A 12943-nucleotide genomic window follows, 5' to 3' on the forward strand; every position below is an offset into this window, starting at 1 on the left:
CGTTTTGGATGATTTTTTGACGTTTTTTGATTTTTTAAAATGTCGAAATTTGTCTTTTTGGACGATTTCCGACGTTTTTTGATTTTTTAAAATTTCGACATTTTTTGAAATTTCTCAAAGGGTTACCCCTTTGAGAAATTTCAAGAAATGTCGAAATTTGTCGTTTTGGACGATTTCCGACGTTTTTTGATTTTTGTAAAATTTCGACATTTTTTGAAATTTCTCAAAGGGGTACCCCTTTGAGAAATTTCAAAAAATGTCGAAATTTGTCGTTTTGGACGATTTTTTGACGTTTTTTGATTTTTTAAAATGTCGAAATTTGTCTTTTAGGACGATTTCCGACGTTTTTTGATTTTTTTAAAATTTCGACATTTTTTGAAATTTGTCGTTTTGGACGATTTCCGACGTTTTTTGATTTTTTTAAAATTTCGACAGTACAGTACAGTACAGTATACAGGGCCAAGTTCCTAACTCTTTACACAAGCAAAACACATTACATCGCTTTATACACATTGCAACATGAAACACCAGTATCAGTAAGTTATTCCAGATACAGGAAATTATTACAGACAATACACTTATACATCATTTTAGTATTACGCCAAATTCAGTCACATATCACCCACCTCAGCTTACGGAGAACATATTTGTACATAAGTCATTTTGACCGTTACAGCAAATTGATTCACGTATCACCCATCTTCATTTATGAAGAACAAAGTGAACATGAGCGATTGCTTAATATAATGGAGCAGCTCAACTTCATACTCTTCATGGAGCAAGTTGAAACAGCAACATCAAAATGTCTTCTTGGGATATAAGATAACTCTTCACCAGAATGCACAACTGGCAGCTGAAACAATCCGGCGAGAAACAAAATCAAAAACAAATCAAATACAAAAGCTTCTTATCGCAAAGGTAACGTGTATCGTGTGCGCTGAACGTAGCAAAGGCACGGATTAAGGTATACAAATCGCATTACCCATCTGCAGGATCACCGCGACATCTTTCCAAAACAAACTCATCCGCACAAAGTGCCCAACACAATCCAGAAGCGCAATACGTCCTTTCTCAACGTGCACTTCGATGCTCATGTGTGAGAGTACTTCAAGCCCCCCACAAAACAATTTCTTCAGAATTTCAATAAATACATTCTAGCACAAATTTCAGAGTACACAAAACTGCAGAAATATAAATCTTGTTTCAGTTTATCAATAACAAATGGCACATTCGTAATTTATGTTCACACATGATCTACCTACACACAACCAACAATTCTGCATCATGCAATTCAAATTAGCACAAATCAGCAACATGCTACTCACTGCTACTTCAACTGCATGCACTACTACTACTACTACACAAATAAACTAAATTCACGCAGAAATGGTCACAGCAAGAAAGACTTCATCAGTTACTCTTAGCCACATAAAACAATCTATGAATTATATTTCTTGATATGCAATCATGAAACTGATGACTTACTCAACACGGTTGTGTCACTTTTTGATTAAAACTTTGCTGGTCTGTGGGTCCTTAAGTAATTACTTCTTCTCATTTAACATTTTCAGTTGCTTCAAACACACATATGGAATTTTATGACATAATGGCCGGTCCCTATCAAAGTGGAAACGACTACAAACGAGGCAGTGATTACCTCATTCAATGTACTGTAATGGAATTTGAACCAGAGACCTATTAAAAGCATTAAATTAACGAACAGCCCTCTTTCAGGCCACTGTGTAGCTCAAATACTAATATTCTCTAACCACGCAAACATCAAATTAAAATATAAATATAAATATCGCTTTACAACACCTACTGCAGAATGATGAATGCTAACATCACGTCCATATAGTAAGGACAGTAATAATATAATTGGGCAACGCCAAAATAATTCAAGACTATGTTTTATGAATGTGCAACATAAATCAGTTTCCTGAACACACAAAGTCCATTAAACAACTAAGAAATACTATTGTCAAAAAAGCAAGTATCCTGAAATTAATGTAAATGATGTAGACGATATGTTTAAGATTTATCTCCATATTAAACTTCGCGTGTCTACCCTCAATATTTCATTACTTGTCACTGTCAAACACCTAAAATTCAAAACTTTTTATCATCAGTCACTTCGATGTATTAATTCCACAAGAAATTTATTATTATTAAGTGTTTTGTCTTACGACAGGTCCATTGCTCTGCCCAAACAGAGCTCTCCAGTTGTCCCTATTCTCGGCTTCTCGCTTTAATTCCTGGAACGTCATCTTCTTTCCTTGTTTAAGGTCGTCGGGTAGCTGTATCAATCTTCTTCCTAGTCCTCGCTTTCCTTCAACCTGGCCTTCGGTGATATCACTCAGTAATCCATTCCTTCTCATAATATGTCCCAGCCAGTTAGCTTTTTACCAGATGAAAATTGCAATGGTTTCAATAATCTGTTAAAACTACAAGTTGCGAGTTTACAACCTTATCAGCTATAAAAGGTTGAGAAGTGCAAGATACGCGCCACGCCTAATGGCTAATTGTCCATGAAAATTGGTGAATTCATTTGACTCCTGCAAGACGGACAAACGCAGACTTCGCGGTAAACATGTAAGCCTACTTTGTTTCTTTTCTGTGCCTGTAAGGAATGTGGGCCAACACGATACCAATAATTGAGGGGATAGAATGAAATCTCAGGATACACGTAGCAGATACATAAACACTACAATGTCACATACCACAATATGTAGCTCAGTCACAAGATGGACCACCAGATTCATTCCCTCTAGAAGCGTAACCCATTTCACTTCTTACCAAAAGCTTCTTCTCAGGGCAAGTTGGTTAGGGCCTGCAGCAGACCCCTCAACTCCAAGTTGCACAGGAGTAAAGAATGTCTCGTCTTCTTTTGTTCCTCCAAAATGTTTGCAGACTTCATGAATGGTATAACACAAAATCAGGGATCAATTTTTGAACCAAGCTGTGACACTTGGCCTTCACTTCTCTTTCACATCACAGATTATATTCTTCAGTCATTCACTGGTCTTCAGTCACCCGTTGTCCACTTGCATTATGCCCTGAACGTTGACTACCTGCCAATGGACAGCTTGGTCAGCCCCGTGACGTCTGAACCACAGACAACTTGAAGTGCCCAATATGCAACTGCTGCCACCATGCCTCACACCCATAGGAACTCCACGACTGCACGAACCACATCTCGAGACGATGTTTCAAGGTGAGTGGCCCTTCTGTGTGGACACTGTCCCTGGAATTAGGAACATTTATGCAGGAAATTCTTCTGTGTGCATTGTATTATATAAAATATTGGTAAAAGATAGCTTGCCGGTGAAAATTCCAATATCTGAAACTACTACAGCCATGACTAAAGGAGAACAAATATAATAATTAATCCAAGTACCTGAGAAGATATTATGAACATTAATAGTGAAAATTATTTCGTTTATTTATGGTGTATGTATCAGTTTCATGAAGGATATGAAAATACAGCAATAGGATTAGTAATATTAAAATTCCTTCTTGGTCTTCCTCCTTTATTTTCTCGTGGTGGAAACCAACCCAACACTTCGTTCACACATAGTTCAGACAAGTCTGTAACACATCAGTCATTTTGACTTTATACCTGAACAAACAGAGTAGCTAAACTAATACCCGTTCTCTGATCACACGCTTTTGAATTTTATCTCGCATTGGTAGCAGTACTGATATTAAGAGAGGGCAATTTTAGTACTAAACACTTGAACTCAGTCATTAGTGCAAGAGATGCAACAAGAACACACATAAATGTCCTATGTTTCTCCTTATGATACTAGAAATACACATGAATGTCAGGTGTAATAAAGTTGTTCCTGCATTTATTTTAGGATGGATGTCACCTAAAAACATCTTCAATAACTACACAACCTTCATTGATACACTACATTCTGTATGAACCTTGGATAATACCAGTAATTATTCATGATGCAATGATGCACGAACCTGCTCATGAGACGCTGTCGAGACGGGTAGCCGTGTTCTGCCGACTCTGTCCCTGAAATTTAAAACAGAGAAAACAATCTGAGAAATTGAAAGCATTGCTATTAAAAACTATTTTAATTACTTATGAAATACTGCTAAATTTCATGAAACATTGAAAAGAAATGTGCTCATTGATATTAAAATTCTCCACCCATCCACTGACCTTCCAGTCGTCTCCCTGCCACTATCCTGGACCTCTTCTATCCCTCTACCTCTTGGTGGTCTTCCTGGTAGCAAACAACCCAGCACTTCCTTCAGACATACATTCGATATGTCTGTAACATATCAATTGGTTTGTCTCCATGAACGGAATTTTTCAAAACTAATACCTCTCCTCTTATTACAGGCTTCGGGATTTTGTCTTCACTTGAAACTTTGGCTGATCATCAAGAAAGCAATTTTAAGTTATTACACTTACTCCTAACTACTTGAATGTGTCCTTCAATCAGGAGACAAGACAAAAATACTTGTGGCACTAGAAATAAAGCATCCTTTACATCAGACCATTGAATGGTGAGTATACCAAACATATTTGTGAGTTTCGCGATATGTGCCATTCAAACTTTTCTTTCTAGCTAAACTGAGTTTATTGATACCCTACATTTGATAAGAATTTCGTATACTACCAGAATGTCTCCAAAAGTTAAATCACAGGCTTAAGTGAATTCTATAAATTACTCACGTACTGTCTCACTTTCTCTGCCTTTTGTGGTTGCTATGGCATTTGAGTAGCTGATTTTGAATGACTGCCTCTGGAAGAAAAAATTTAATTCATCACAATATGTCCTTTACACACAGGAACACTACCTAAGGTGCGAATCTGAATTCATGCTTTAAAAAAGGCTCATGGGGAATAAAATGTGGATAGTACTAATTTAGGACCACCTACAAAATTGATCTACCAGGCGTTCTCTACTTTCTTCACACATCCTGCTTCAAAATCTCCCACTGACTCCAAAGGCTTTCAAATTCTTTGGGGGGGGGGGGGGGGGGGAGAGAGAGAATCATTGCAGAAGCAAATCCACTTCATGTTCCACTATGCACACTCACCAGTCACTTCTGATTGATTGCCTCTTCCTAGCAGACAGGCCCCGCCATCGTTCGCAAATACCCATCAACATGGCCTGATGTCGGAATCCCTGAAATACTTTTAAAACAGCCCCAGGCAAAGAATATGTCCTGTGTGCGTCAATACAGCAGCTTTACTATGACAGCTTGGAGCACTCAAATATAAAATGCACAAAAGAGTACAACTAACAAGACAACATCAAAATGAAGTACACTCAATATAAATAAGGAAACATTTTCATAGTAAGAATATAATTAGTATCGATTTTACTCTGTATCACATTTAATTAACAGGGAATTACAGAAGCAAGAAATGCAATATGAACATGCAATGAATACACCATATCAAAATATTGGAATTTAAACAATATATGTAAAAAGAACACAGTTAAATAAGAAATACATACAACAAATTTGAATACATATTTATGTACAGAACAGCAGAACACAGAATGCCCAGAACGCAAATGATAATGGCCTCACGGCATGTTTGCACTGAAACACATGAACACAAGAATTAGATCAGGATTCCTTGAAGCCTATTTAAAATGCATATACTGTAACCTCTCTTCTCCACTATCTCATGGCTCCCTCCAACATCAAGGCTCTCTGCACCACATTCTGGAACAAAAATTACGCTCATCACAGAAATCAATCCATTTCGTATTCCACCAGGCATGCTCATTTTCTGCCACTTCAGACTGGTTGCCTTGTAAACGCCAATAAATGTGGCCGGCCTATGAGGGAGCTCCTGAAATCAAGGTTTTAAAACACTCCCAGACAAACATATCTCGTGTGCATCGAGATATTAGCCTTAAAATGAAACTAGTGTTATAATTGGCATGAAATAATACAACAGAATCAGCACATGCATATCAAATTCACAACAAAGTAAGAAAAACAAGAAAACATCAAAATGAAGTACACTCAACATTATGCATGTAATATAAATAAGCCAAACATTTGCACTGTAAGAATATAATTAATGTCAATTTTAATTAATTTTACTTTGTGTCACAATTAATGGGGAAGTAGAGAAGCAAGAAATGCAATATGAACATACAACACATAAAACCACATCAAAAAATTAGAATTGATATAATAAGTGTACAAATAACAGCATAATAAATAAGACATACAGCAAATCTGAATACACAACAGCAGAACACAGATTGCCCAGAAAGCAAATGCTAATGGCCTAATGGCATGTGTGCACTGAAACACATGAACAGAAGAATTAGATCAGGTTTCTTTGAAGCCTGTTAGAAACAAGTACTGTAACCTCTCTTCTCTAGTATTTCATGGCTCCCTGAAACTTCAAAGCTCCTGCATAACATTCTGAAGCAAAAAGTATGTTCGTCACAGAAACAAGTCACTTTCCATTCCACCTGGCATGCTCATTTCCCTCTCAATTCAGATTGGTTGCCTCTTCCCAGCAGATGGAAATATATCAACAGGCAGATGTACAGATTACGTATCTGCAATGGACACATAGAAAATTGTATTTTATGAACAATTAACAGGAAGTTTAATCAATGTTATACAACAATTCGACAGTGAAAAAACACGACAAAAATTCAATATGAACACATACATCATTGCAACAAATGGGACAATTAAAAAAATTTAAATTAAAATAGCATCACATGTAGGCCGTACATATTAACTCAATGGCATAAGTAAGATGTGTATAAACATAATATTCAATAATTATCTGTACTTTAACAGGTATAGAAGAACACAGCACTTGGGAAAAAATAAAGTAAATGTGATGTGAAATGCTATGCAGCGTACACACAACACATACAAGTGGAATAACCTATAATTAAGAGCATGTTTAAAGTATTCTGTCACATTTCAATAATGTGTTAGTACATAACAAAGAAATGCAGTATGAGCATGTATCAATCAACAAATAGGCCAATTCAGAAACATTAAAATAACATCACATAGGCTGCATGCATAAACAACAGAACTGCATAAAAAACACACACACATATTTTCAGTTGGAGAAAAGCACAATAATTAGTAATTAAAGAAAGCAAACAATGACACATGTGGACTGAAGCATGTAATATAATGTAAATAAATGGGCATGGTCTTCAAAGTGACCATTAACTGATCTTTTGTGCTTCCTTTTCTTCTAACCTACCAGTAGCCCCCAGCCACGTCAAAGCACAGTACCCTACCTGGCGAGATCTCGTGATAATCGTCTGATTTTTCTAAATGACAGACAAATGCCAAAATCCTGAAAAGCTCTTTATTAAAGAGCTTTTATTGGTGACCATGATCATGGCCTCCCTGTAGACCCCTGGGTCTATCTAGAGGATTAACCTCTTTAATTGCGGTATTGCCCTTCGACCTGGGCCTTGTAAGCACCCTGGTCAGAGCATCCTTAAACTTGGGTAGTGTCATGTACCCGAGTTTTCATATGCCCCTGGTACCATCTTGGCTCTCTCTGGCTTTTAAGCTTCCGTCTGGCATCCAGACACGCAGTCTGTGCCAAATGTTGCCTGTCGACCATAAGGCCACAAGGCTATAAACTGTTTATCGCATTCTTCCATGGGTCTGCTGCAAATGCCAGCTCTCTGTGGTGGTATGCCAGAAATACCGACTCCCTGCTGAAAATGACCAGCTTTAAAATGGAGACTCCATATCACAGAACTTTTCTGGTAGTTTTCTGACAACTGCTGGGCTTCTGCCTCCAGTTGTCTTTTAAACTTTCCCAGGCTGGCTGATACTGAGAGCAAACTAAGGCGGCAGTGCCCTGAAGGGATCCTTTGTGCCATGCAGCCCTCAGCATGATACCTCACACCTTGGCTTCGGTGGACCAGAGCCCTGTTAGCCGTCCGAGAACGTTACCCCCCTCCGCGACGAGGACGCCAAGGGTTGGATTTTGGAGGGGACTAAAGCATGTAGAAGACCAATATTAATCCTGGTTTCTTTGAAGTCTATAGAAAGCTTAATACTGTTATCGATTTTGTCCACTACCTCATGATTCCTTCCAAGTCCATGGCTCCATAATCAGAATACATGCAGGTGGTAAATTGTAATTCTCTTACATTATCTTCTAGAATTCATTTGTCCGCAGTAATCAACGCACCATCAGGAAACCACTTCAACCATGAACTAGAACAAATACAACATTTACAATCATGTCAATATTCATTTATAATTGTCCTCCAAAACCTCCTCAAACTTCATATCACTGATGTACAATATTTCGGCTTTTGTGACCACATTTCTTCTATTCAGTATATTTCTCACATTCTAGTCATTTCACTTGAAATACTTTTCTCTTTAATAAGTCGTGTTTCTTGCATTTCAGACTGCATAGAAATCTTGCATTGATAACAGTCATCAACAACAGCATTTCAGGTCCTCATCCGCATGAATACAGTTTACTTGAAGAAGTCGAGGTGTAATCTTTAAAAATTCCAGTGAAATTCAGTTCATGTAGAAAATTTTACAAAATGCCTAAATGAATCTTAAGGAAAGAGTGGTAGGGAATGAACTGGATTCTTCCGTCTTGGGATAGGAATTGATGGAGGACTCTTGTGAGCATGGCAATGAACCTTGTGCCTTACATGAATATAAGGCACCATTTCTTGATTAGCTTCTCACAATGGCTCTACTGCATTTAGTCACTAACTTACCAACAGGTTCAGATACTGCTCAAGCAATATTACTTAACTTATTAATTATCCACCTAAAATTAAATATTTCAAGCATTAACCATTGTTAAATTATGCAGAGTGATGGATGGCTCACTCAGTACAGGAACTACGCTATGAGCTGGACATACGGGGTTCGATTCTGGGCAGAATTTCTCACCACATCATGACAGGCTCTGTGGTCCAAACAGTCTCTTATCCAATGGACACTGGTCTCTTCCTTCAGTAAAGAGGCTGTGTGAAGCTAACAACTGACCTCCTTCTACCGCCTATGCGAAGAATGCGTGGATCTATACCTCCATTCCCCATGCATCTGCGTCACAGCGCGGTGCTCGAGTCTTAGAGATAACTTCGCCTTGTCTTCAACATCTCTATTTGTGGACTTCTCTAGTGGTCCTCTGCCACGTGTTGGATCGCGTCATGAAAAATGTTCCCAAATATTTCCATCGCGTTAAATCCAAACAACACGAGTCATTATCAGAACTGACCGTAATTATATTCCTCTGCCTTTATTTCTCAACCAACATCCTTATTGCGTCTTGCACAGCTTTTGTGCTCGTCTCTTTTACTGGACCTGTCTTTCCGCTCTGCAATACAGGCCGGAAGCCCCATTCGATTCCAGTACCCTCTCGGATTTTGTTAGCGTATATTCTAAAACAAGATTTAAAAGCAGTGGCAATGAAATATGTTCTAGTTTCAGACTATTCTGAATAGGAAACTCATCGCGCAATTTCTGATTTTTTGGGACATTTTTAACAAATTTTATCGGTACGGTTTACCACATTTCACCCTCAGGGGCTCACATCTTGTGAGTATGGGAAGCGGCGTATAGATTGCATTCTTTACTAAACTACTTCTAAATCAGCATGTTTCTACACACCTCTCTACTATGTCTGCCGCTCTAAGACCATTAATTGCATACGTTATAAAAATCACAAACAGTATTAAAATAAGAATGATAAAACAAGGTTATACTGAAACGTCTTTAGAGTTGAAAACAATTTATTCGAAACTAACAAATAGAGGTCATAGTAAAGTATAAGCAGCATTTAACAAGAAAACACTACGAAAAAGCGAAACATGTCCTTACTTACCAGAAACTGCGTTGCCTGCACTGGTGCCAAGAGCAGAATGAAGAACAAGACATCTAAAAAAAAAAAAAAAAAAAAAATAGACGGTAAACCGGTCTAACAACAACGGCGTAGGAAGTGGTTCTTGTTCATGATGGGGGCGGAAGGAAAAATGGAGGTAGGGACCAAAGGGTAGCATAACAGAAGTAATGGCAATGCACAGTGTGCATGTTAAGTCTCGCTACCCCAAATAAATGTTTCTGTATTATCAACTTCGCCCTCGAAGCCGATAGACAATAATCCGCGTCGTATTTTCAAGGTATTCCAACGCTTCGACAAATAATGCAGTCGTCAGCTTCAGGTTGAATATATTTGGGGGTTATAAGAATAGCAGTGCTGTTTTATAAACAAGAACACAATGCCTTCCTCACAGACGTTGATGGATGACCTCTTATAAGGCGGTGCAGCATCATAACCCAGAAGACCACGTAAATGGAAGATCGTGCCTGAAATTCTTAAAGACTTCCAAGAGCGGGTCCATACCGATAAAATGGCAAATTATTATTATGGCTCTTTTGGGATGTTGCGCTGTGTAGTCTGGTGGACGTTCTGTCTTTTTTATACCAGCCGCCATGAGAACCTGAAAGCTCACCCATGACATTATGTTTTACCCTGGGATTGTGGGACTTTGTATGCAACCTGTAGAACACGAGCGAGCACAGTGGGTGGTAAGCAGAGGTCATACGGCATATACACTCTTCGACAAAGCTGGGGAAAATGGGGACTTGCTTTCTTTCTCTGTTTTTCGACTTATGTGGCAGGAATCGAAAGGGGCTACATTGTTTTACATAAACTTAACAAATGGTGTGACCACAGAAAACATGCATCATAATCATCATCTGCAGACTAAGCTAAATAACATCTTCTTGGGTAATCAGCAGCATCAAATGCTTACACGAAGAGACCAACGTTTCTAGAACCATCTCTGCCCCCATCATGTCACATTAGAACTCTAATGATGGGGTAAGGGATAGTTCCTGAAACCTTGGACATTTTGTGTAACCACAAACTGAACACACGAACACACACACACACACACACACAACCCACACCATCCAAAAGCCACACAACACAGTCAAAATAGACGCCACAAACATTACACTCACTTCCTAACAGTAATGAATTCAGACATCAGAACTCACCCCAGCCAACAGCACTCACAGCAGCTTAAAGTACTCACATACATTAAAAATATCCTGAGAAAAAAATTACAATGCTTGCAACAATAATAAACACTCAAGTCAACGATCCAGACTGCAATGACAAGTCCAGAATGGATCAAACAACCCAAAGAACATTCAAAACAAACCTAACCCCAGAAGACATGAGACTCCTAACACACATGCAATAATATTGATGGAATTTAAACCCCCTCAACTACAAGACAAACCCCTGAAGAAAACAAACTTCTGGCACAAACAATCCCCCTCAAAACCAATAACATCTCTCAAATGACCCCACAGCCTTGGGGAAAAATTATAACCTATAAATATATAAGCCCAGTCCTGAAAATCAAGACACCTAAAATTCTGAAAACACCTATTAACAGAGAAAGGGAACAATAACCTAAAAAATTAATACGATAAGGTAAAGCCTAGCATGATAACCCTAAGATGTCTTCCGGTAACCCAGAATGCTTTAAAAAGCCCAAGTCCTCTGAAGTGATTCAAGACCCTTACAAGTTTGAAAATTCCTAGACCCAGTAACTCCAGATGTAGCTTGAAACTTGAAAACAAAACAACCCCAAGAATTTCGAAGAGAACATCAGGAGACTATGCACACCTCTGAGGTCTCAAAAAAACTTTAACTTGAGAAGGATTGAGAGTCTTCAAGACACAATAAAAAACAAATTACCAACACCACATATTATACCCAAAATCCCACTAATAACCCAATAGCTCTTTAAATAACCAAACACACTAAACAGAAAAATATGTGAAGAAACTACTATTACAAATTACAAAAGTTTTAATAAAGATCACTACCACTACAAAAGAGAAACTAAGAAAAACCCACCACATGAAGAAACCAACCCTTCTCAAGGCAATAACCACACTGAAGTTAAATAAGTATTTCATGGGATATAAACCCAATTAAAGCTTAAAGCACTTCAGAGGAAACCCTATTAATCTGGAATCACACCATTCCTCTCAAAAACAAATAAAGCCTAGAAGACAACCCACCCCTCCAAGGGTATTCACCTTACTTGTATTCCAAACTCTCCACCGTCCCCCTAATATCTCAAAATTAAAACCTACAAGAAATCCCAGAAACCTCATACACCAATCAAAAACCTAGTACTATAAAAGGTCTAGAGCCCAGTTCTATTTTGTTAAGGCACAAACTCACATTAAAAATACTCAAATCTTAATAACCTCAATTCCCATGAATTGTAATTGCACAGCACTACATGAGCCTAAAGAGTTTTACTTACGTTCTATTAAACACAGAAAGATTAGCACTTAACACTCCACGAAGCAGCCATCTTCACACTCGTCACAGTGAGGACCTCATATCTCAACTAACTTTTATTTTATGATTGATTCGTTAACAAGAGGTTTACATTGTTCATATTTTTGTTAATTTATGTGTGTGGTCAATAAAATAATCAGGTGTTTGAACTAAACGTACGTAGAAATGAGTATTGTGAGCAACGTTGCACAAACAAACAGCCGTCTTCCACCCCACACGCCATATGTATTTCAAGGAAGTCAAACACTACAGACATAACTAAGAGTCCAGAGAGTTTGGGATGGGAAGATATTCAATTCCCAACAAAGAGTGCAAAGACACCGTAATATTAGATGGAGGTAATTGTTTATATCATATTAATGCGATACCTTACGATGTGTTGCATGCACTTTTTGGTCTGACATTTTCCAACCAGCCGAAGTACAAATATCAGTGATGATCTGAAAAGAGGGTTAAGTAAATTCAAACTAAATAATTGCAAATGAAATTTTTATTATTACAAGAATGACGTGAAAATCGAGTTACGTCACGAAATCATGACAGTGAAATACCGAGTTAAGTACAGAACTCCATAGAATTCAAAAG

General features: G+C 38.0%; 1 long non-coding RNA gene across 5 annotated transcripts; it reads right to left on the bottom strand.

The window, feature by feature from the left end:
* Positions 1–452: 452 nt before the first annotated feature.
* LOC110834247 (uncharacterized) lies at positions 453–12560 on the bottom strand. Of its 5 annotated transcripts, XR_015536461.1 has the most exons (8): positions 12321–12532; positions 9851–9903; positions 5065–9407; positions 4701–4766; positions 4178–4289; positions 3976–4027; positions 2721–3244; positions 453–853 (listed from the first exon to the last, which is right to left on the bottom strand). It is a non-coding gene; the product is annotated as an uncharacterized LOC110834247 (long non-coding RNA). The 5 variants fall into 5 exon arrangements; XR_015536462.1 differs by having other exon boundaries at positions 453–3244; positions 4693–4766; positions 12321–12560; XR_015536460.1 differs by having other exon boundaries at positions 453–3244; positions 4697–4766; positions 12321–12558.
* Positions 12561–12943: the final 383 nt, after the last annotated feature.

The sequence above is a fragment of the Zootermopsis nevadensis genome, unplaced genomic scaffold (assembly GCF_977971745.1).
Source record: "Zootermopsis nevadensis isolate Lab colony 2312 unplaced genomic scaffold, Znev_1.0 Znev_ptg000022l, whole genome shotgun sequence".
Lineage (NCBI taxonomy): Eukaryota > Metazoa > Arthropoda > Insecta > Blattodea > Termopsidae > Zootermopsis > Zootermopsis nevadensis.